This window comes from Ovis canadensis, chromosome 16 (assembly GCF_042477335.2).
Source record: "Ovis canadensis isolate MfBH-ARS-UI-01 breed Bighorn chromosome 16, ARS-UI_OviCan_v2, whole genome shotgun sequence".
In the NCBI taxonomy this organism is placed as follows: Eukaryota; Metazoa; Chordata; class Mammalia; order Artiodactyla; family Bovidae; genus Ovis; species Ovis canadensis.
This window is the reverse complement of record NC_091260.1, coordinates 59,564,823-59,591,813: the sequence shown is the minus strand read 5'-3', so window position 1 is coordinate 59,591,813 and position 26,991 is coordinate 59,564,823.

Below are 26,991 nucleotides of genomic sequence, written 5' to 3'. Positions count from 1 at the left end.
TTGCTCAAGTTCATGTCCATTGAGTCAATGATGCTATCTAACAATCTCTCCTCTGCCACCCTCTTCTCCCTTTGCCTTCAGTCTTTCCCAACATCAAGATCTTTTCCAATGAGTCGGCTCTTCCCATAAGGTGGCTAAAGTATTGGAGACTCAGCTTCAATATCAGTCCTCCCAATGAATATTCAGGGTTGATTTATTTTAGTATTGACTGGCTTGATCTCCTTGCTTGGAGTCCAAGGGACTCTCGAGAGTCTTTTCTAGCACCACAATACAAAGATATCAATTCTTTGTTGCTCAGCTTTCTTTATGATCCAACTCTCACATCCATACATGACTACTGGAAAAGCCATAGCTTTGACTGTGACTACATATCATGTGCTATAAGCACTAGGTTCTACATGTGAAAGTGAATAGTTGATGAACATATGTTTGTCAACTCTTTATTATGATTGTTCTTTAATTCAGTTAAATTACTGACTATTGTTTAAGAATGCAGGATAATTAATGATTTCTAATTCTTAAATATACCCAGTTCCCCTTTTCTTTCAGGTACTTGAGAGTCCATATGCAAACCTTTAAGTTGGGAGAAGATTCTAGGTCTGGTGGTTGAGCTCTGAGTGACACACGTTTCCTGAAGCACTTTGTTATAGGAGAATTCTAGTTCTACTGAGACAGCCCTTGAAACTTCATGTTAAGTGGTGGCATTTTAAGAAAGTAGAATTTCCTCCAATTAGGTTTCTCTGTCATGAGCAGAAATCTTGCACTGACTTGGACATGAAATATGAGCCAGCAATCAATTTTTGGACATTTTCTAGTACATTTTGGGCTTCCCTGATAGCTCAGATGGTAAAGAATCCACCTGAAATGCAGGAGACCTGGGTTTGATCTCTTGGTTGGGCAGATCCCCTGGAGAAAGGCATGGCAACTCACTCCTGCATTCTTGCCTGGAGAATCCCCATGGACAGAGGAGCCTAGCGGGACACTCCATGGGGTCACAAAGAGTTGGACATGACTGAGTGTCTAATCACAACACAGCACAGCACCGTACATTTTATCATCATATAGCTTAGACTACCCTAGTTAGTTGAGTTCAACTGGCAAACATCCATAGAAAATCATGCTAGCTAAATTAAGTAAAATCAAATTTATAGAAAGGATGTTAGGGGTTAAATAGTTTGTTGGGAAACCATTTAACACCTGGAAAACACACCTGCAAATGAGTTTGAGGAGACTCTAGGAGATCCAGTATGAAGATGAAAACGCTATGATAACAATAGCAATCTGGGTGTATGTTATAAGAAAGAGACAACTGTTTACTTCTTGAATTATTATTTCACAATACTTTTCCAAGATCTGGGATGAAATATCATGTTACATGTGTTTCCTTGGCTTATTGAAGGTATTGGGATTTACTTTCCCAACAAGATTAAAAAATTAGAATGAGGTAGTGATTCTCCAAAAGGAAATAAGATGTCATTAGGAAGAAAATGCTGACAGATGCTTGGAAAGGGGTTAAATCTAACAGAAACTCACAACATACAGTTTTTATTTGAAAACTGGACATAGATGACTCTAGAGCCATCAGAACAGGATGGTATGCATATGGCATTAAACATGAACTTGTTAAATGCAATGTAAAGAGCCTTTCTTGTATAATCTTTTTTTCCCCCTTCAGTAGAAAGCATTGTTAAAATGTTTATGGCATTTATTAAATGTTAATTATTAGATTAGGATAAAAAAGTCATTTTAAGGTGATTTGTTTTTTAAAAAAGATTCTGTTTTTGTGTTTGTTTTTTATCCCCAAGAATTCCTATGGTTGCAAGTATTTGTATTCTTTATTGGTGGGAAACAATATAATTTAAATATTTCTCTCAAAATTTATTAGCCCAAGAATATCACAGTAATATATTTTGGTAATGCTCATGTTTTGAATGCTGAAATTATTAAATTCTTAGTTGCTTTCATCATATTATGTTCCATAGGGACAGAACTCGTGTGAGCATTAGCTAATGAGGTTATCATTTACCTATGTGTTTCTTATTATTTTATATGCTCTGATTTTATCAAAAACTTAAATTAGAAAAAGCTGAAACACTGAAAATGGATATAGTTAATTTCTTAAAAATCTACTTTATATTGGATTCACAATTTGTAATGTAAAAAATATAACACAAAACTACTTTATAAAACTTTGACTACATTACATGAAAAAAATAACAATTTAGTTGAGTGGATTAAAACTGATTTAAAGTTATCTGAATGGACAAGTCAGTTTTTTTTCACAGTGTATTTAGATTTTCATTTTGTACTGTGGAGTAAGTGAACCTATCATTACCTCCATTCTGATATAATTTCTAAAATAATTTGGTCCTGACCAAAATTTACATAAACAGAAAATTTACAGATAAATCCTAATTTTTTTAATTTTCTCTTTTTGATTTAGTATTAAAATATCATTCCTTTATAGTGAATATGATTAAGATAGACCATTGCACAGAAATATGGTAAATAATAAGAAAAATTATAGATCATTATAGATCAATTTTTAGAGGTAGACAATAAATAAAATGTAAAAAAAAATGAAAAGTGAAATTGAATTAATGAATCTTTGGACTTATGGAGGAAAAATGCATCTAATGTACCTTTTCAATTTTCTTGCCTCATGATGTTCTGGCATGTAGAACTCAACACTCAAAAGTATATTACTAAGAATCTAGTGAAAACTAGTGATACTTGAAAGGAAATTTAAATGCAAAATCCTTGGAAATACATGATACTTCAGAGGAATGCATCTCATCTTAGATTTATAATATTCATTAAGCAAATTATGTGCAAAATCCTCTTTTACCAAAATATTTAGTATCACTTTCCTTTATTTATGGGCTTCTCTGGTGGCTCAGAGGTTAAAGTGTCTGCCTGAAATGCAGGAGACCTGGGTTTGATCCCTTGGTCGGGAAGATCCCCTGGAGAAGGAAATGGCAACCCGCTCCAGTATTCTTGCCTGGAGAATCCCATGGACTGAGGAGCCTGGTGGTTTACAGTCCACTGGGTCACCAAAAGTCGGACACGACTGAATGACTTCACTTCACTTCACTTCCTTTATTTATGGTAGACAAATATACAGTACACCAATTCTATAAGGGTGTGCTTACTTCTAAAACCATCATTTAGTTTTATTTTGCATTCTGTTAAGCATATTTCTTAAAAATATAAAATTTTGTGCCATTGTTTTTTTCTAGTTATAACTTTGTTCCAATTGTTCCTATTATGGTCTTAGCCATAATACTACAATGAGAATAATTTGTAACTGATACTCATTTGCCCATATAGTAAGTTACCAAGCTCAAAGTGCTATTTTCATGTCTGAAATATTAGAAATCCCCAGGATTATGTTTATTAAAGGTATATAGTGTGCTGTTACCATATTCATTAGCTAATTTTAACAGCATGACTCCCTTAAAATTTAACTTTTAGATGTTTTTGATCAGGTTGAAATTATACCTCTAATATATTCTTGGATGTGTTAAATAATTTCATCTCATGAAATTTTTCCATTTTTTATTTTCCAAATTTGTTATTTGCCATTCCTCATATATACATTTTATTTTTGTAGTTACACACAAGTATGCATATGTATATGTAAACACACATTCAGACACACTCACTAAACACACATACACACTAACATGATGTAAATTCCTACATTTCCTACATAAATACTCATTCTCTAAAGTTGAACATTCAGGCTTTTTGAACTAAATTATTTTTTCCCCGATATACTAAGCAACACTGGGTAATAGCCAGTGACTGATTGAAATGGTTTTCTAAACTAGTCTAAGTAAATTTTCAGAAAACATATAACATCTTTTTAAACAAAAGTACGAATTATATTGCATTTTACACTTTGTGAAAGATTATCACTAACCATCTTCAATGTGATTTATTTGATTTTTGCTGTATGTAGTAATAAGGTATTATGGTTTTTAAGAAATTTCCTTTACTATTCCTACATTAAATAAAGTTTTCCTTATTCCTCAAATGCATCTATACTTATTCCTACTACTATGACCACTTAGTTTCATATCCTATCTGTTGAAATAATTCAACAAATATAGACTGAGTGGATGCTCTCAGAGAAGTGCTGTTCTAAATGTAGTAAGATGAACAGATAATTTATATACAAGCAAACATTGAAAGGAAACATGTGCTGTGAAAATACTAGATGAGATTAGGGGTATTAGAAAATCAGCTTCTGAGGAATGCAGACTTAATTGAGATGGTTGATGTTGGACTTATTGAAAAGGTAAAATCTGAGCAACAATTTAAGTGAGAGAGTAAGTCTTGAAGAGGCATGGAGTCTTGTAGGCAGAGGAAAGAGAAACTATAAAGATTTTGAGATAATTCTAAGCCAGTTTCAGTTCAGTTCAGTCGCTCAGTGGTGTCTAACTCTTTGAGACCCCATGGACTACAACATGCGAGGCCCCCCCTTTCCATCACTAGCTCCCGGGGTTTACCCAAACTCGTGTCCGTTGAGTCAGTGTTGCCATCCAAGCATCTCATCCTCTGTCATCCCCTTCTCCTCCTGCCTTCAATCTTTCTCAGAATCAAGGTTTTTTCAAATGAGTCAGCCTTTCTCATCAGGTCGCCAAAGTATTGGAGTTTCAGCCTCAATATCAGTCCTTCCAATGAACACTCAGGACTGATTTCCTTTAGGATGGACTGATTGGATCTCCTTGCAGTCCAAGGGACTCTCAAAAGTCTTCTCCAACACCACAGTTCAAAGGCATCAACTCTTCGGCACTCAACTTTCTTTACAGTCCAATTCTCACATCCATACGTGACCACTGGAAAAACCATAGCCTTGACTAGACAGACATTTGTTGGCAAAGCAATGTCTCTGCTTTTTAATATGTTGTCTAGGTTGGTCATAACTTTCCTTCCAAGGACTAAGTGTCTTCTCATTTCATGGCTTCAGTCACCATCTGCAGTGATTTCAGAGCCAAAAAAACAAAGTCAGCCACTGTTTCCACTGTTTCCCCAACTATTTGCCATGAAGTGATGGGACCAGATGCCATGATCTTAGTTTTCTGAATGTTGAGCTTTAATCCAACTTTTTCACTCTCCTCTTTCACTTTCATCAAGAGGCTTTTAAGTTCTTTATTTTCTGCCATAAGGGTGGTGTCATGTGCACATCTGAGGTTATTGATATTTCTCCTGGCAATCTTGATTCCAGCTTGTGCTTCTTCCAGCCCAACAGTTCTCATGATGTACTCTGCATGTAAGTTAAATAAGCAGGGTGACAATATACAGCCTTGACATACTACTTTTCTTATTTGGAACCAGTCTGTTGTTCCATGTCCAGTTCTAACTGTGGATTTCTGACCTGCATACAGATTTCTCAAGAGGCAGGTCAGGTGGTCTGATATTCCCATCTCTTTCAGAATTTATTGTTTATTTCTGAATCCACAGTTTATTGAGATCCACACAGTCAAAGGCTTTAGCATAGTCAATAAAGCAGAAATAGATGTTTTTCTGGAACGCTTCTGCTTTTTTGATGATCCAGCAGATGTTGGCAATTTGATCTCTCGTTCCTCTGCCTTTTCTAAAACCAGCTTCTGAAAGTTCACAGTTCACATATTGCTGAAGCCTGGCTTGGAGAATTTTGAGCATTACTTTACCAGTGTGTGAGATGAGTGCAATTGTGCGTTAGTTTGAGCATTCTTTGACATTGCCTTTCTTTGAGAAAGATCAAAGAATTCAGTATGGCTGGAAAAGGATAAGTGTTAGGCAGAGTAGCTAAAAAGTGAACGTGTTAGTTGCTCAGTTGTGTCCATTCTTTGTGACCCCATGGACTGTAGCCCGCCAGGCTTCTCTGTCCATGGAATTTTGCAGGCAAGAACACTAGAGTGATTAGCCATTCCCTTCCCAAGAGAGTATTCCAGACCTAGGGATCAAACCCAGGTCTTTTGATCATAAGCAGATTCTTTACTCTCTGAGCCCCCAGTGAAACCCAGAGTGGTTGATGATGACGTCAAAAATGTCATTAAAGGTCCTTTGATTTTTACTGCAAGTGGATGGTAAGATGGTATTAAGAAGTTTTGAATAGTTGACCATCTTGATGCAATTCGTATTATTAAAATGTACACCTAGCTTTCCTTTAGAAAGCAAATGATAAAGGGCAGTACCCCAATTATCTCTTGACTCTTCTTTTTTCCACTCTGATCAGCATTGTTGTTAAATTTCTTATCAACATTCTCAAGGATTATTTCAACAATTTACTACACTGTCTCCTGTTCTTGTCCTTTAAAATTCATTCTGCAAACCATGACTAAAGCAGTGTTTTTTGTTACAAATGTGGTGATATTATTTACTTTCATTCCACAAACCTTTCATGATAAATTTCAAATTGTTTGGCACAGAAATCTTTCATGACGAGACTTGTGTATATATAAAACACGTTTTTTGCCATTTTCTGTACACACCACTATTGACTGTTACCTAGATATCAAATACTATTGTAAACTTCTGTACCTGGCCACATGTTTTCCCATTTATCAGAAACATTATCTACTCTTATTAATTTTCTATTGGGAGATTTTTTGCTATATATCTGTGAATGTTATCAGATCACTGTCAAATCATTCCACAGCCAGCAGTTTATGTTTGCTTGTGAACTCTCATATGAATCTATTCAAGTCTCCATCATAGCATGCATTACATGACATAATAATTAAATTTATTTATTTTTATCATTTCTCTCCCTCACTGAACTGTGAAGAAGTTCCTCTCAATATTCTAAATATCTTCTCATATCTTTCACTTTTAAGCCCAATTAAGTCCTTTTGAAGGCAGGAGGAGAATGGGATAAAAGAGGATAGATGGTTGGATGGCATCACTGACTCTACGGACATGAGTTCGAGAAAGCTCCGGGAATTGGTGATGGATAGGGAAGCCTATGGTACTGCATTCTGTGGAGGTAGAAAGAGTCAGACACGACTGAGAGACTGAATTTAAGTCCGTTTGTATGTTTTCCATATCCAAAAGTTTTAATGTTTCCATCAAGAGATATTTTATCTCCTTCATGTGGTTTGTCAATTACCCTGGACATAGTACATGATACTACACTTCTAGTGGAGTCACTATGGCTCCAAGCTTTTTGCCCTATACTCACATACTGATAAATTATTTTAATTTTTATCGACCATTATAAAAATGTCATTTCCACTCCAGTATTTTGAATCACTCATTTGAATTAACCCACATGGTCAAAATTCTTGCACTTTGTGAAATTATGCATGCCAATTAATAACTTGATAATCCGCACTCAGATTATCACTCCTGTTGCATGTCATATATACTACTTTTCTCCACTCACCTTTCTTCAAATGTTTTGCCTTTTGAATTATCTCTACTATATGACAAAAAAAATTCACTACATTTTTTCCAGAAATCTTTTTTTCCTGTCTTCTTGAAAGATTTTATTCTCCATAAGAAAGCTAAAGCAGTAGTAGATATATTTTCAGCAAATTCATTTTCTCATTTTGTAGTAACTCTACTTTGCATCATGAGGATATACAATTTGCTTATATTAGTAAATAGTTCATTTAGTGTACAAACGTCTAGAGTCACCAGCAAAATCCTATGTGGTTCTCACAGTAATTCCAGTTATAAGCACAGTCCATGCTTTTATTTTTGTTTTATTAATTCTTCTAAAAATTATTGATTTTAATAAGTACTTCAGTTGAGTTCAGTCTCTTAGTTGTGTCCAACTCTGTGATCCCATGAACCATGGCATGCCAAGCCTCCCTGTCCATTACCAACTGCTGGAGTCTACCCATAGCCATGTCCATTGAGTCTGTGATGCCATCCATGCATCTCATCCTCTGTCATCCCCTTCTCCTCCTGCCCTCAATCTTTCCCAGCATCAGGGTCTTTTCAAATGAGTCAGCTCTTTGCATCAGGTGGCCAAAGTATTGGAGTTTCAGCCTCAACATCAGTCCTTCCAATGAACACCCAGGATTGATCTCCCTTAGGGTGGACTGATTTGATCTCCTTGCAGTCCAAGGGACTCTCAAGAGTCTTCAACACCACAGTTCAAAAGCATCAATTTTTCAGGGCTCAGCTTTCTTTATAATTCAACTCTCACATCCATACATGACCACTGGAAAAACCATAGCCTTGACTAGACGGACCTTTGTTGGCAAAGTAATGTCTCTGCTTTTGAATATGCCACCTAGGTTGGTCATAACTGTCCTTCCAAGGAGTGTCTTTTAATTTCATGATTGCAATCACCATCTGCAGTGACTTTGGAGCCCCCCAAAAATATAGTCAGACACTGTTTCCACTGTTTCCCCATCTATTTGCCATGAAGTACTTAGATTTGAGTTTTGCCTGAAATATGGGATAGCCTAGTTCAAACCTTGGGTCCAGGAAGAGCTGCTAGAGAAGGAATCATTACCCACTCCAGTATTCTTGCTTGGAGAATTCCATGGACAGAGGAGCCTGGTGGGTTACAGTCCATGGGTTGCAAAGAGTTAGACATGACTGAGTAACTAACACTTCCACTTTTTAACACTTAGATTTGAGTTTACTCTTTTATTCTACCTTCCTTCTCTAGTGTATTTAACAGAAAAAAAGGTATTTAGAAGAATCATTGCTCATTAACATTCAAATTATTTCCTAAAGCTAAACTAGATGTTTAATCCTTTTCTGGCTTTCCTACTTCTTTCTTGTCAAAATATTAGTTTTTACTTTGGTTATAGCTATAGTCAAAATTCACACAGACTATCACTGGATGACACTTTAATATGTGGAGTTGTAATAATTAAAACTACTTTCATAATTAACATAGCAATGTGATACTGGACTGCTTTCTTTGTTCTTTTTGTAAAAGCCCATTTTGAAGAGTTATAGTTTTATACTGAAAGTAAATTTATTTTCATAGATGCAAAAGTTCTGTTGCTGCATTTGACAGTAAATACAAATGGCTCTCATCTAACATACTAACCAAATGCAAGCTTGCTGATGTGTCATAAATGACATTACAGTTCAAAGGCAAAAGCCAAACTGATGGTTGGGAACTAAGTAACGAGGTGCAGAATCCACTTACCAAGAAAGATATTTAAATTTGAAAACATTAAATGGATTTTACTTCAAAAGTCACCCATTGGACATATATTAATTCCATTTCAGGAGCATTACTTTTGAAACTAACAGCTATTTTTTCAAAATGTTAGTTAGTTAAAATAGGAAAAAGGAGTCCAGAATGGTGGTGGCTAAAAGACAAAGAAGAGAAAAACCCATAAAAATAGAAAAAAAAGGAAGGTCAGAGGACCTGAGTGAGGACCTCAGGTAAAACAAATAGCCCTCATGGCTAGCCCAATTTACATAGGGCAGGCTCGGGGGAGGAGAAAAAAAAAAAACATATAAAAAGAGGAGATAAAATTGAGCTAAGGGGCCTCTCTTCTCTTTACTTCTTTTGGGTTGATCTGCCCTCACACCTCCAAGATGTATTTCCCTTTGCTTGCCAAATAAAACTGAGCTGTAACGCTGTTCCATGCATCACTTCAGATTTTTGCTGCTGCAAGTCAAAACCAAGGAAATTACACACTCCCCCAACAAAAACAATAAGCTTCAACACATTATTTAAACAGTCGAAAGTGGGTTATTAAGGTTTCATGAAGAGTTTTTAAAGCTGGAAAAAAAAGAGAAAAATTATAATTCCATAGAAATGTGTTACAAATAGCCTTAGATTTTAAATGTATAATCAATACAAAAATCAGTTACTTTACTATACTACAATATCAATATAAAGTGCTGCTTAATTTATTTGTTAAGGTTTGTAGAATATCTGTGTACTCCATGTACATGTGTGCTAAAGTTGCTTCAGTTATATCCTACTCTTTTTGAACTGATTGGACTGTAGCCATCTAAGCTCCTCTGTCCATGGTTTTCTCCAGACAAGAATACTGGAGTGGGTTGTCATGCCCTCCTTCAGGGATTGATCTCACATCTCTTATATCCCCTGCATTGGCAGGAAGATTTTTTACCACTGGTACCATTTGGTAAACCCAGAATATTTCTACCCAAATAACTGTGACAGTCCAGCTGCTATCAGCAAGTTTGTTGGTGGCCTGGGTAGTCTAGGCTGATTTTGTTTGCAGAGGCCAGATCTTGACTATACTACAAGTAGACTCTGAAATATAGCAGGCTAGCTGAGACCTGTCTTTGTAGTAAAAATCATAGTAAGAATAGAAATGGTCCTGTTATCATAAGCGTAAAAATGCTGATGTGTCTGACAAAACATGATTGTTCGAATTTTGGATTTACTTTATTGCAAACCATATAGGATTTATTCATGATGTGACTGAGATGTGTGGAAAAGGGAAATCAAAGTCGAATCCCAACTTTTGACTTGAACAAGTGGGTAATGTTGTCATTTAACAACTTGTGGAAGAGTGGGAAAGGAGTGGGTTCAGTAATGAAGAGGGACAGAATTCACCCCCCCTCCAATATGTCTCTTTGACATAAGGATTGTCTTCAACTAGCTATTTTTAGGAAACAGAGACACAAGGGAAGCTATGAAATCTGAGTAGAAGTTACACATTTGTAAGATGCATTTATATTTATAAGGGAAATGTCCATTTGTAAGAATATGTTACTCTGTGCCAGGAAGAGGAGCATGACTAAGTCTCCAGAAATTCTTATTAAGGAATAAGGTATTGACTTAGATCTGCATCATAATTTTGCCCTATTTTATTGTGCTTTTCCTCGTCATCTCCCCTAATGGGCCTCCTTCCCTCAACAATATCATTTGTCTTTAGATGGAAATAGTACTTAAGGTGATGGATTGGCCTAATTCAAAGAGTTGCTAAGTATTCTTTGGTATCTTCCTTGTATATAAGAGGTATACATGTTATTAAAATTCTATTTTTTACTCCTGTGATTGTCTTTTCTCACAAGGGAGTCTGTCAAGAATTTTGAAGGCTAAAGGGGAGATTATTCTTACTTCCCTAGGATGATAAGTTTGTAAACAGTGTCACCCATCTTTCTAATCCTACAAGGGTAAAGCCATTAGCCATACAAACCAACAGTACAACTGAAGGAGCTAAGGATACAGAATTCTACGTTTGGATATATAAGCCTCTAGATAATTAATATGCATATCCAAGGAAAGACTTCAATGAGCTCAGATTGTTGCATTTTCCTATATATAAGTGAGCTCTAAAATCATTATCTTGAGATATCCAGGTGTGTGTGTGTGTGTGTGTGTGTGTGTGTGTGTGACTAGCAACAGTCTTTTAAAAGGATGAGCCTTTTGACTACATGTATTTCCTAGTTAAAATAAAAAATTGTATATATAAAGTTGTATATACATACAGACAGACATTCCCCAGCTTCTTCAGAGCAGTTCTTCAAAGCTATCTGAGAGGTTGGTGTCTGTGCTTTAGTCCTCAATAAGACACTGAATAAAATTCAACTCACTGCACATTTTTTTATAGTTAACAAGGTGGTAATGGCAAAATTGTTCTATTTGTACACATGTTTAGTAGAAAATGCATTGTAGACACATCAATATCAATTAGCCAGTTTATTATGAGTCGGAAATAAGACAAGGTCATACATGGAGGAATTTATTTGGGAATTATTAGTGCTTATTTAAATTAAATAGAAACTAACCTGATGTGAAGAGCTGACTGATTGGAAAAGACCCTGATGCTGGGAAAGGTTGAAGACAAAAGACAGAGAATAAGATGTTGGAGGGCAACACTGATTCAATGGACATGAATTTGAGCAAACTCTGGGAGATACTGGAGGATGGGGAAGCCTGGTATGCTATAGTCCATGGGGTTGCAGAGAGTCAGACAGGGCTTAGCAACTGAACAACAACAACAAAAAGTGAAGAGAAAATTCAAAGTTTTGATAAGTTACTTTGGATTTGAAAAATGAGAAATTTACAAAAATCCAATAGATAAAAGAGTCAGATGTCATTAAGCCCTAATCAATGCGGAACAAATGTAATTACAGTAACATTCAGATTAGAAGATGAGTAGCAAATAACTATAAAGCTCTATGTTAAATTAACACAATGTCATTTTCTGATTGAATTATATTGGATTTATACAATGTTAATATAGAGAGTTTATGTTTACTGAAACTTTGGAACATAATGAATCTTACCAAAAAATAAGACTTGGTTTTAAAGACAGCCTAAGTGTAAAGCTAGCCCAAAACTAACAGAATCACTACAAATAATACAAAGTTGAAAATAGTTAATGCATAACAACATTAAATGACATACATAGACTACTTTAGAAAAGATTCTGGAATGTATTAACTTTTGTCAGCAAATAAATAACATCTGTCTGAGGGGTGTGTGTGTGTGCTAAGTCACTTTAGTCTTGTCGGACTCTTTGCGACCCTATGGACTGTAGCCTGCCAGGTTCCTCTATCCATGGGGATTCTCCAGGCAAGAATACTGGAGTAGGTTGTCGCCCTCCTCCAGAGGATCTTTCCAACCTGGGGATAGTGGTGTACTGGGAAAATTAAGGCACAAAGATAAGTGAATGTATTTTCTAACTCAGACACAGCAATCTTGAACATGTTACTGAAGCCTTTTATTAAAAAAAAAAAAATCAACAAAGAGACCTCAATTAAATAGAGTCTGGAGGCCAGAAGTGGAAGAGATGATGATAGCAGAACCCAAAAGGAAGGAGAAACACTCCTCTTCTTTCCTGGCAAGGACTCAATCAATGAAAACCCTGGACTCTTTCTTTACTGTAGCCCTCCCAGCTTCTTTTCCCCTCTATGAAAGTACTCTTCTTCACTAGCTGTGTAGGGACTCACATGGGGCTCACCATGATTGTAGTCCATGTTGTAATTCTCAGCTGATCCCCTCCCCGTCCCCCCCACCACACACAATCTTTCCTGTAGAATAGTCTGACAGTCTAATCGTTTTCAGTCAACATTTCTGTGCCCCATACAAAGACCCTGGTGGCTCAGACAGTAAAGCGTCTGCCTACAATGCAGGAGACCCAGGTTCGATCCCTGGGTTGGGAAGATCCCCTGGAGATGGAAATGGCAATTCACTCCAGGACTATTGCCTGGAAAATCCCATGGACAGAGGAGCCTGGTAGGCTACAGTCCATGGGATCACAAAGAGTCAGACACGACTGAGCGACTTTACTTTCACTTTATAAAAACCCTGATGCTGGGAAAGACTTAAGGCAGGAGGAGAAGGGGATGACAGAAGATAAGATGGTCAGATGGCATCACCAACTTGATGGACATGAGTTTGAGCAAGCTCTGAGAGTTGGTCTTGGACAGGGAAGCCTAGCGTGCTACAGCCCATGGGGTTGCAAAGAGTCAAACACGACTGAGTGACTGAACTAAATTGAACTGAACAGTGACCAGGGAAGATCCCCAACAGCTCCAGGGCTGGTAAGCAAACAGGAGAAGGACCCACAATTGAGCGCATTATTACTCTATGGCCTTTCTCTCCAACTCTAGTGTTGAAGGGTAGTCTTTCTCCTGGATTTGAATGTGTGCCCTACTTGTGTTTGAAGTGATCTGGGCTTTATTTAGCATCTATTTTTAAGGTTTTATCTTTCTGTTTAAGGCCTTGTTCTATATGTGAGTACTTGTTTGTTTGATTTTGAGATCAGACTCTTACAAATGAAACTTTCTGAAAATGCCTTCAGCCCAGTTCCTCTGGGAATTAGGGCTACTTCTCTAAAACTCTGCAGGTTTTTCAGACTTCGGCCTATTTGTTGGGAAGGGGCTGTTCTCTGAAACCTGGCTGAAAAAGCCTTCATCCTGGCTCTTCTGCAACCAAGCTGTCTCCTTAGAACTGTCTGATGTTAAGCCTGCAGGCTGTTTGAATGAGCTGTTTGAGCTGTGAGCTGTTTGAGCAGTTTAAAAATTGTTATTTTACTCTAGAGAAAAACTTCTGAAACATGAGATCCCATTACCTAAATATTTTCAGGGCACCACCCTTACAGAAAATCCAGCCTATTTTGTGTTTTAAAGCTACATTTCTTTCTTATTCCCATTTCTAACTAAACAGGCTGACTTAACCAAAGGCGATTTAGAATATCAGTGAGGAACTTTTGAAATCCCCAAATTTAACTGCCTTAAAACTGAATTGGACTATCATAACTCAAAAATTTCCAAAACTGAATGGAATGCTTATTTTGATTGCTATTCTAGCATGATCAGTAGTCGAAAATTGCCTCCCTGCAAAATAAGATTTTTAAGATTCGCTGAGGCAAACAATTATAAAAAAGATTAAATGGCTCCTTAAGCCCCAAGCTCTTCTTTGTCTTCTTTGTCTCAGGCTTTCCATGCGGTCCCATTTTTTTCTCCTTCCCTTATATGCCCCCTATGCCTTGTCTATACTCTCAGTTCCCACATATTAATTTTCTCCAAACTTCCCCTTTTGCTGAAACTTTCACTACTCCCTTTTCTTCAGAACCTGTTCTTTTTTAAAACTAGGCCTTCTGAGGATCCAGAAGCTAAACTCTTAATTTCTTATACTCCCTGGACTAAAGTTGAACTGCGAGTCATAGCCAAAGATTTCCCCATAGTAATCAAAAATTCTTCCATATCTGCTGAGGAATTTAATATAGCCATTCAAACATACCAACCTGGTATCTCTGACTTATATCAGCCAGTTCATATGCTTGTTGGCAAAGGTCAGGCTGAGTGTTAGATTTAAAAACTACTGGGAAAATCCTGAAGGATCTCTATAATTAGAACCAGGAGACTAGCCTCCAAACTTATGGTATGATCAGGCTTAATCACTAAGTGACTTCACTGAGTAATTCTTAGGGCTTTTTTGAGCCTATTGATTGAAACAAAATTCAGACTTGCACACGAAAATCTGATGCATCTGTTCATGATTATTATGATCAACTTTTGATTGTTTTTAAAGAAAATTCTAGTTTTCCCTCAGATGTGGATATCACCCAGGTAACTTTTAACTGTATGTTTATCAATGGACTCAAAGAGGATATTTTCCTCTATTGAAAAGGACCAGGATGAAATGGGAAAAAAATGTATGCTCTTTGTTACTTGAATGAGACCTCAGTATTTTTTCAATCTGTGCACTTTTCCCCACATCTTGATCAAAGGAAGAAATGTAAAAACAAAACAGAAATAAATAGAGTTGGAAGACCAGAAGGATCTTCTCACAGTCTGCAATGACAGCAGAGTCCAATAGGAAGAAAAATACTTTTCTTTCCTCTCGAGGACTCACCCATGGAAAGCTATTAACTCTGTTTAAGCCTTCCAACTTCTGTTTTCTCTCTGTAAAAGCATTCTCTTTCCCTCTGTGTGGGAACTTGCACATGGCTTGCCATGGTTGCAGACTCTGGTGATCTCAAATAAACCCATCTTTTCTGTAGAAATACCTTGTCACTATTTGTTTTAAGTCAACACTGAATTTCAACTTATGTATGCACATTTTCTAATAGTAGGAAAAGCAATAGCTATGAAACCAACTAGTTCTTTTTAAATAAGCAAGTTATAGCATTCCTCTAAATGTTAACACAAAAACACTCCATGGGGGAATATCTAGAAAGCACGAATTTGTGTCCAGCTAGAATTAGAATGTAGCAACATCTTGGAGACAACCAGAAGGACAACACCTTGTCCGGGTGTTCAGCTAATTCAGTGGCAAAAAGATGTTCATGTGATCTTCATGCGGTCTACCTCTTGAAATTTGGCTCTGTGCATGGTTCTTTTGCAAGATGAGGGAGAATACTAGCTAGAATAAACACTATGGGAAAAAAAAAAAAAAAACAAAACTTTAAAAAATATTTTGCAACTTTATCCAGAAAGATATAGTGACCTGGCTCACAAGATTTATGAAGATGACACTAAACCAATGAAAGCCAAAATCAAGAAAACATTGCCAGGTTATTGAGCTAGAAAGAAATATTTTCTGCCATATTTATATAAGTAACTATAATTATCATCAGTGGGAAGTCTAAAACAATTTGAGGGAGGAGATGAACAGAAGTAAAGAAACACATGGGCATATTTTTTACTGATTTATTGCCATCATGCAGATGGTCCAGGAGAATAACAACAAAACATTTGTAGTGTACCCTTGAAGCCATAGAAGGTTTCCACCCCCTCCCCATACTTTGATAATTAATTGTTCATTTCCTTCATGGAAAATAAATTAATATGAATATTCAAATGATAGTTCCACTGACAACATTATAAATATATGTGTAGTTTTCCACCTAACTTGACATGAACTGAGAAGAATGTATTAGGGTTTGGGAGAGGGGTTGTTTTGTGTTTTTGGAATAATAATGCAGATACTATAATTGAGATTTTCTTTCCAAAAAAAAGAAAATCTAGAAATAATACAAAAACCCAAGCAAGAGAGAAGCTTCACTCTTTATTATTAAATGTTTTCTTATAAAATCACAAGAAAAATGTTATTGTGTTTTCTCTAAAACATAGAGTATATCAAGTGTAAGACACTGCTTGTATAAATACATTAGGATTTATGTGTAAAGAGATACTCTGTGGCAATAGTATGGCACTAGTACAGAGATTTGCATTTCAGTGATTCTTTTGCAGAGTGATGACTCAATTCTGATGGCATTCTCATATTTCTGGGAGAAAAGAAAAAACAAAAACAAAAAACTGGATATAATTTAAAAGATTTTCCTGAATGCTTTCTGCTTCATATTGATTTGTATGATTTTGTCATAGATTGAGGTCTAGAATATTTTCTGAGTAATTTATTTTTCTTTTCTTGTACTGCATTATAATTCTACATCTGTGACAGATGGTGACAAAGTGGTCACTACCACAATTCTAGTTACCATCTATCATCACACAGCTGACCTCTGTCAATCATTTTGGCCACATCCCCGACTTACTTTTTACCTGGTAGCCACCAACCTGGTCTCTTTATCTATAAATTTGCTTTTGTTTATTTCGTATTTTGTTTTTACATTTCATATATGAGTCAAATAATTTGTCTTTTTCTGTCTGACTTATTTCACATAACATACTTCAAGATCTATCTATATTGTGGCCAATGGCAGAATTTCATTCTTTTTTTTGGTGTGATCTATTAGTGTTCCCTTGTGTGTGTGTGTGTGTGTGTGTGTGTGTGTGTGTGTGTGTGTAGTACTACATTTTTGTTTGGAATCTTATTATCTCAGGCAAATATGCATTTGCTTATATTGTAAATATACGGTTTGTAAATCAGATTTGAAAAGTGTTCGTAGAACATTGTCTTGAATGTCCAAATTTAAAGAGTAGTTAATTCTTTCTAAATCATTTAATGGAGGATTAATTTTTAAAAAAGAAGTAAAAACTCCAAAATGTATAAAATAGCCAAGACACCAGTTTCTCTCTGAAGAAGACAATCAAGGAAGGCAATGAAGATTGTACTAGTGCAGAAATGCCTAACTAACAGCTTTATTTTTCATCCAGCCACAACAAGGGACACCACAAATCAGGGAATCAGAAAAAGTAAATCATGCCTAAGCTTAATCTAATGAAGCAAGCAATTAAGCCTTTACCACTAAAAGGAGGTTAAACTTATTGGTTATACACTTAACATATAGGCATGGAGGGAAAATGGAATTTTTCAAGTTAATCAATGATAGCACTTTAGAATATTCTTTAGAATTTCATATAACTATAAAAACTAGTCATTATCAATTTTTCCTGCAGTTTATAATTTTCCCTCTGTACATGTATTTTCTTATTTACATAACACAATATAGCATCAATCCTGAATAGCATGATTATGTGCAATACATAAATATAACTTTTGGTACACATGTGCAGATCTAACTCAGAAATAAGGTACATAAAATTGAAAGCAAAACTGAGTGCTTTAAGAATTGAAGTTAAAAAAAAAATGAGATGGAACACAGCAACAAATCAGAAATTGTGCCTCGTGTACATGCTTAACTTTTCACAGACGAAAACAGGCATTACTGCAACAGTAATCTACTTGTTGTTTAGTCATCAAGCCATATCTGACTCTTTGGTAACCCCATGGACTATATAGCCCACTAGTCTCCTCTGTCTGTGAAATTTCCCAGGCAAGGATACTGGAGCAGGTTGTCATTTCCTTCTCCAGGGGATCTTCCTGACCCAGGGATCAAACCTGTGTCTCCTCCGTTGGCAGGCAGATTCTTTACCACTGAGCCCCCAGGGAAGCGTTAATCTAACTACACTCATTTATATATAAAAAACACAAGTTTTGCACATCACAAAGAAAAACCTTTCTTTATAACACAGAAGTGATATTACCAGACAAGCATCAGTAAAGTGTATTGTCTCTTCTATTTGCTACTGTACAATGCTGTAGATAATGCAGCCCATGCAATACCCCTAAGAATGCTAGAATTCTGCACCAAGTTCAAATTCAGTATTGTTACTATATATAGTGAACCTGTGTACACACATTCCTACGCACATATAAGCATCTGTTGTCTACCGGCATCTCTCTTCTAATTTCCCATATTCAATTCACCATGATACGTTCAAACAGACTTTGTTACCCATACTGCTTGTCTTTATATGTTTTCTTTATCTTGGAATAGAGCATCAACACCTAATCAGTTCTCGGAATCATCATGCTTGAAGTATTCTGAGCTTCATACATGTCATGAAATTCATGACAAATTTATACTTTATGATATCTTCCAAAATTCATATGTTGAAACTCTAACCTCTGGAACTCCAGACTGTGACTGTATGGAAGATGAGACCTTTTAAGAGGAGATGATGGACAGGGAGGCCTGGCGTGCTGCAATCTGTGGGGTCACATAGAATTGGACATGACTGAGCAACTGAACTGAACTGAACATTAAGATGAGGACGTTTGGTTGGGCTTTAATCTAATTTCACTGGTGTCCTTATTAGAAGAGGAACTTTGGACTCACAAGGAGACACTGGACTTGCACACCTAAAGCTCATGTGAGAACACCATAAAAAGATGGCCACTTACAAGCCATGGAAAGGGGCCTTAGGAGAAACCCAGCTTGCTGACACCTTTGATCTTGGACTCTAACCTCCAGGACTAATTTTTGTTAAGTCACACAGTCTGTGGGATTTTGTTTTGGTAGCCTGTGCAAACTAAACAGATTACTCTCATCTCTGATATTTAGTCAGCAAGTGGGTTAAATATACTGTCTTTTCTAGTTGTTACTGCACAATGCTGTAGATAATGCGGCCCATGCAATACCCCTAAGAATGCTAGACTTCTGCACCAAGTTCAAATTGGTACTTCTGTTTATCTTTTACAATCATCCTTTCCTTTCTAAGTGCCCCACAGTCATGTCTTCCTCACTGGACATCTGGGTCACAAATATCACTCATTGTCCTTCTTGCCTTGACCACCATTTATCGCATGCTGTCAGAGTTTCCTGTCTATGGTACACGGCTTCTCATTCATTCATAATAGAAATATTCAATAATTCCGCATCTGCTGTGAAAACTAAGTGTCTTAACACAAAATGAGGACTCCCACTACTTATTATTACCAGCCATGTGGTACATCTAGTCTTGAACTTCAGTTTCAAACGTAATCATCAGAGAATACACATCATTTGAGACATTTATTAAAAACATAATTCCCATGCCCCTTCTCTGGAGAATCTGCTTCATTAAGTCTGGATTGTGTCTTGGGAACCTGTATTATTAACAAAGCTCCCAGGTGGTTCTTATTAGCAGCCAAGTTTATAAGCCATAAAGTATAATATATTCTTGAAGTCCTTTCCCAAGACATGTACTTCACTGAGACTTACGGTACTTTACATTTCCTAAATTTAATTGGTCCTTATTGAGGAGTAAAGTAATTTATTTCAAAGCAAAGAGAGCTTGATACAGTTACTTAGATGTTACAGGGCCATCCTTATTATGCCAGTAGCAAAACTTCATTAAAATTGCTAAACATTATAAATTGCTATGCATAGGTCCTCATAATTTTATTTGGAGGTATGTGGTCAGCAAAGAAGATCAGTTAGCAAGAACACTGCATAGAGATAAGAGAAGGGGGAAAAAAAGAATGGAAAGAATCTTATTACAGTAGCAAAATATTCCCAACAATTAAAATACTTACCCCAAATTTTTAAATATGAATAATACTTTCTCCAGTTAAAACTGGCCATAAAACATATGGCCACAGGGAACATATGTTTGTGTGTGTGTGTGTTTGTGTACGCACACACACGCATATGTGCAAATGCTCACTTGCATACCAGCATGTGCCCTACATAAACTTGGAATTGAGATGTTTCTCTCAAATCTGTAATTCAACAGAATTGTGTAAAATCAAATTATTGCATTTTAATTAGACATCTCTAATGGTTATTATTTTGTGAAACTTTAAATCTATTAGTAAATAGCAAACTGTTATTTATGAGAGTGTTTGTTACTTTAGCTTAATTTTAAAAACTTCAAAGTAAAGAGCGCAGTGGGGACAAGGTTTCTCTCCTAAACATTATCTTCCTATAGAGGGAAAGAAAAGATTCTGTTGCATCTTGCCTCCAAATAGTAAATCTTGAAAACTCATTACCCAAACCAAAAGTGTTAGAAAATTATAAGAAAAGGCAAAAATCATATCCACTTCTAAAAAGGAAATCCAAATTTATTATTCAAAGTTAAACTGGAATATAGATTGCTACCACGAGGTGGCGCAAGTGGTAAAGAACCCGCCCGGCGATACAGGAGACACACAGGTTTGATCCCTGAGAGGGGAAAGATACCCTGGAGGAGGAAATGCCAACCTACTCCAGTATTCTTGCCTGGAGAATCCCATGGACAGAGGAGCATGGTTCGTGGGTTACGGTCCATAACGTTGCAGAGTCCGACGCGACTGAAGTGACTTAGCATGCAGTAAATAACAAGAGAACTATGAAGTTATGTTGGCAGTGTTGCACTTGATGAATTATATTCTAGTGACTTACCATGAGAACATTTCTCAGCCTCAGTCTCAAATTAAGACCTGTGGAGATGATTTTGAAGTCGTCGCGCTCCCTGCAGCTTCTGCTGGTACAAGAAGTAAATAGCAAGTCAGTCTGTAGCCTGGAACCTAGAGTTTGAAAGCCCAGAGGTTAGAGGCTGGGCACTGGCCAATCTGCTGGCTATAGAGTGATTAATATCACTCTCCTTGATTTAAGTCACTGAACCTAGGGATGTAAATTTTGCCACAGCTCTTACTGTGGAAATAACTCACTAATTCTCTTGTTGTCTCTCTCTCTTGCTGTTTCTATCTAATTTTTAGGTAGAAACATTAGTTTAGTTTCTTTAGACTTGACTGTCATTTTTTTCCTCAAAGGGTGTAAATACCTGTGCTGCTGGAAAGATTATTTACAAGCCATGCGCAGCTAAATTTATGAAAATTCTCTGGGGGAAAAAATAATCTAGTGAATGTCCATGGGATTCCCCAGGCAGGAACACTGGAGTGGGTTGTTATTTCTTTCTCCAGGGGATCTTCCTGACCTTGAAATCAAATCCAGATCTGCTGCATTGCAGGCAGTTTCTTTACCAACTGAGCTACAAAGGAAGCCCCAAGGGAAGTGCATGTTGGGACATGCATATTGCAAACACACACATACGTGTTTGTGTTTATATGTCTGGGATTACAGACAAGCCATATAAACATATTTTTAAATGCACGCAAAATATATTGGAGTGAATTTTTGTATTTCTTTGGGGAAAAGGAAACATTAAGCCCACATTTAATTTTGTTTCAATTTAGAATAGTTTAAAAAACAAATTAGAGGTTTTGTATTTGTTTGCTGTTTAATTTTGTTTGGGCAGATATTAACATATAGCTAAAAAATGATATGATGTGTAGGCTTACCATTTTGTTTTTTAATGAGAAAGTCAGTCATGCCAGTAATAAACAAATTCTGCAGTTTCTGAGAGTCTTATGAAAATGCAAAAATTCATTTTTACATCATCAACTAGTGAGAAGCATATTTCCCTTTAAATGGGCTTACCCACTAGAAAAAAATAAAGTTTCACTGCTCTGGTGCATATCAAGTTTGCTGATATAATATCCATGCCTCTAATATCCTTAGTAAAATAGTGATGCACTGCAGTCAAATATGATCATTTTTAACACCTCTATTGTAGGCCCTGTACTTCCCAAGAGAAAGCTCATGAACCTTTAAATATTCTGTTTCGATCCTGAGTTGCAGAGACTATAGACAATTAGGGCTGATTTGGGGCTAGTGTTACTGTCTTCTTTTTCTTCTTGGCTCATTTTATATAACAAATAGGCCTGGTGTTAAAGGGAATTGAGTGACATAGGACATTCGTATCCTGGCACAGGAGACAAAGTTGATGGTGGTGGATATGGTCCATCATTTAGTAGAGGTAAAAGGTAGAAGAGTAATCCCTACCAGTAGAGGTGGTGCTGGTTGAACTCAGGAAAGGCATGGCCCTTTGCCTGTCAGTGAATATAGTGGAGGAGATCCTGGAATTTATGAGCAATGAGTCCGTGACCTTGGGTTTGAGGATGGAATTTTGTTCCAAGATCCTTGGAAATTTATTCCTATTTTTGTAGCTTGTCTTAGGTCTGCTAAGGATCTGGCTATATCATGCCGATTACCTTAGCTAACACAGTAGATATCTGCAAGCCTAAGCAACTTTTTAAACATTTCATTGTACCTGATTTTCTCAGGAAAGTTTTATCTGTTTGTTTTTCACTTTTTACCCAGCTGAATTGAAGGATGAGTTACAAATAAAAATTACATATTTATCTATATATTTAGCTTGGACAACATGATTTTTTAAGGTGTATAATATGATTATTAATATATGTATACATTGTGAAATGATGACCACTGTCATGTTAATTAACATATTCATCTCCTTACATAGTTATCTTTTATGTATGTGTGTGTGTGTGTGTGTGTGTGTGTGTGTACACTTAAAATCTACTCTCTTAAAAATTTTCAAGTATAATATAATATTATAACTAAAATCACCATGTTGAACATTAGGTCCCCAAAACTTATTCATCTCAAAACTGGAAGGTATTATCTTTTGACCTACATCTCCCCATTCTCCCACCCACCAGATCCTGGCAACTATCTGCATTTAATAATTTGTTGATGCGTGTATGTGACAGTAAAAGATAAAATGTAAATTTTCTCTATCTACACTTAAAAATGTCATTTTATTTTTCAAATATTTTATACATGTGCCTTTTATATTAAGAAATCCACAATTAGGTGGAAAATTACATATACAGGTATATAATGGATATTCTTCAATCAAAACTGGATCTGGAAAAATATAAAGTAATAAATATAGTATCGACATATAAGCATATACACATCCATTTGTACAGCTGGAACTCTCCAAGCACCTGACTGATGCTGTAAAGTGCAATTAAAACAAATTATTTTGAAGCTTTCTAGCTATTCTTAAAAAATAATGCTTCATTTTATTCATTTTATCATGAATCTGATAACATTTAGCCAATAAATTATAAAGTAATATAAATCACTTTTTACCAGGGGTTGATGAAAAGGCAGTGCATTTTTTAGTTTGTAGAATTTCTATACTCTTTGAGCCAGAAACAAAAGAGAATAAAAATTTGGTTATGTGAGTAGGCTTTTATCAAAAAAGAAATATTTTCTTTTTTATATTCTGTCTGGATAGATGCCGAGACAGATTTTCCTCCCTTGTTTGCACTAAATTTTGTAGATATTTATGCTACAAAATATGAGACAGTAGTAGAGACTCCCAAGGCTTCATAACTCATTGCATTATTTGAAAAATGGTGTACAACATGACCTCTAACACACTTTCCAATCTCAAACTTTATTAAGAATTTGAGAAATAGAAATTTACATGCCTTCATCAAAATTACAAATCTGGAAGAATAATTCTTGGAAGCTACTTCAAAACAGATACATTAAAATAACTGTTATTCATTTGATTTACATTAAGAACTAAAATATGTAAGCTCATTCAAATCCCATTACTAAACATTTGCACACAATTTTAACAAATAGCTATCTTGATTGTTATGGCAGATTTAACAATATTTACCACTGTTTTCTGTTTACCAAAGATTTTGTCAAGTATGTACAACATGGAGAGAAAGCCATGTGCTTTGGTGAATAAGATTCTATTTTAGGACACTAGGTAATAAAAAATAATATTCGTTGACTAAATGGATGAATATATTAATACTATTTTCTGTTTCTAAATATCACTGATTTGGAGAATTATTTCTTCTTTTTATTAGCTGACTATATATTAGCTAGTATAATTTTTTTCTAGCAAGTTTGCCTTCATCACTCAAAATACTATGCATAAAGTTCCTGAATTCATTTTCTCTTGCACTGCTTGATATATTATTTTGTTTCTTGGACTGTTTCTAACACCTAAAAAATGAAAGCAACCAATCACATAAAGACAACCTTCATCAAAATGTCACATTTACAGACTCTGCTGAGTAATGATACTGGGAAAGCAAATCAGGATTGCTCATGAATGCAAAACTGTCATTACTTTCAGTCCTAATACTTTCTACTCTTAATTTATTTCCTTATTTAATGTTAACATTGGTTTGTGTGATTCTTTTCACTATATATGCCGATATATAATCCTGCCATGGTGGTGTGTGATTGTATTCATAACTTATATAGAACCAGGTTAAATGTATTATGAACTCAGTCATCTAATAGTATCCCTAGAATATTTGACATGGCTGCATTTTCCCTGCTTACAGGATATTAACATAGTCTTGCTTGCAGAAATACTAGAATGAATGAGCATTCTGAGGGAAAAAAGTGTAATTTAGGAAAAATGTGAAGGTGCCAATCTCCATGGGCTTCAAGCAATAGGAAGAGCTTTAGAAAATTAAAACATGAAAGAACAAAGTGAATTTTTTGGTGATAGTATAAATAAAGCACTTGAACATAGGAATGTGATGAAGTATGTGTAAAAACAATGTTCATTTTGTCTCTACTTCCTCTGCCTATGTTTATTTCCTCTTTTCTGGCTATTAAACTCCTTGCTATAATCAAGATTTAATAATTTATCATTTGGGTCATAAATCAAGTAATTCAATATTAAATATTTTTTTACTATCTTACAAACCTACTGATCATAATTAATGTACCTGTCTCAACCACTTTGAGATAATAATGACTTCCTTTAATATCTGATATTTAAGTAAATTTTGATAGAAATTGCTAGATACTGATATCTGAGTTTTGAATAAGAATATCTCCAAATTTGTTTATATTGGCTATTCAAAAATATATAATATATAAATACATTCAGTTTATCTCTTTTTTTCCAAATTTTGTTTACTAATTAAATTATGAAAAGGTACATTTATATCAATTTTAGTTTAAATAGTTTTCATTTGGGATTTAGTGTTAGCTCATGACTTTTAAAGAGCTTTTCAGGTGGCGCTAGTGGTAAAGAACCTACCTGCCAAAGCAGGAGACATAGAGCCAGATTCAATTCCTGGGTCAGGAAGATCCCCTGGATGAGGGCATGACAACCCACTGCAATATTCTTGCCTGGAGAATCCCATAGACAGAGGAGCCTGCTGGGCTAAGGTTCACAGGGTCACAAAGAGTCAGACACAACTGAAGTGACTTAGCTCTCATGTATGCATGATTTTGAATGGAATAGAATTTGCCATCCCCAAACATACTTCTTTGGTATAAGGATTATCTTGAGTTGGTTATATTTAAAATAACAGATGCAGAAGAAGCTCTAAAATCAAAGTAGAAGTTATTCTTTTATAATGGACTCACACTTTTACAAGGGACATGGCAGTCTGGAAGGGTGACTCCCTGTCTGTACCAGTGACAGGAGGGTAACTAAATCTATAGAAAGTCAGCTATGGAGAAGAACTTGAATCTGTGTAACAGCCTTACCCTTTTGACTGTGTTTCTCCCCCTTAACTGGCTTTCACTGTCCTGCAACCCCCAACTTCTCTTGCCTTCAGATGGAGATGATATTTAAGGTGATGGTTTGTGTCATTATAAAGTTACTCAGTTTTCCCGGATATCTTTCTTGTATATAGAGGTATAGATGCTATTAAACTTACGTTTGCTTTACCATGTTAATTGTCTTTTATTACCAGGGGTTCTTGGTGAGGAACCTAGAATGGTAGAAGGAAAATTACACCTCCTCTCACCTCTGTTTTCAGTAGTCAGTTTATTGGTTTTAACAGAAATGTGAGCACTTCACCTTATATTCTGAGAAGAGCAAAAGGAGTGTTATGAAAAAGAAATGGTGAAGGAAAACAATAGTACATTATCAACAAAGTAGGATCTAGAGTAAGAAGACCCGGACTGTTGGCTGAATGGCCACTTGATAAAGTTTTTTATTGGTAAAATGTGAAAAGTTATAAAATCTTCCCTGACTACACATATATATCAAATATATAATATGTTAAGTCTCTTCTATTGACTAAATTTTTCAAAGGTAATATGTCTCAGGGATAAATATTTCTGAAGTGATTCTAAAATATTATCTTGGTAATTTTTATTTCATTTATGTGTATTTCATTATACAGTCTCTGAACATATTCATGTCTTATTAAATTTCAAATAAGATCTTCATCTCTAATTCCATTTTACAAGAAAGGGTGTAAAATTTCTATTCAATTAATTATGTCAACTTAATCTCAATAAGCCTTTATTCAGCTCAAGGAGCCAAACTGTGTCTGAAGTCTTTTTCTTACAAATGAGCACATTTACTATTTCCTCCATTTTCCCCCTGCTGTTTCTTTCCAATAAAGTTAAATGTCCCCAGTCAATCACAGTTAAATAATTTCCTCCTAAAGTAGTCAGTATCAGTCAATTATGATAAATTAAGACTGACAAGGGATAAACCAAGGATTGATGTATGGGGAAATTGAAAGAAAAGAAGGCTCCAATGGAAAGGAAGTAGTTACAAAAAGTGGAAAGTAACCCTTTATAAATTAAAAAAACAAAGTATTTTATTATAAAAATC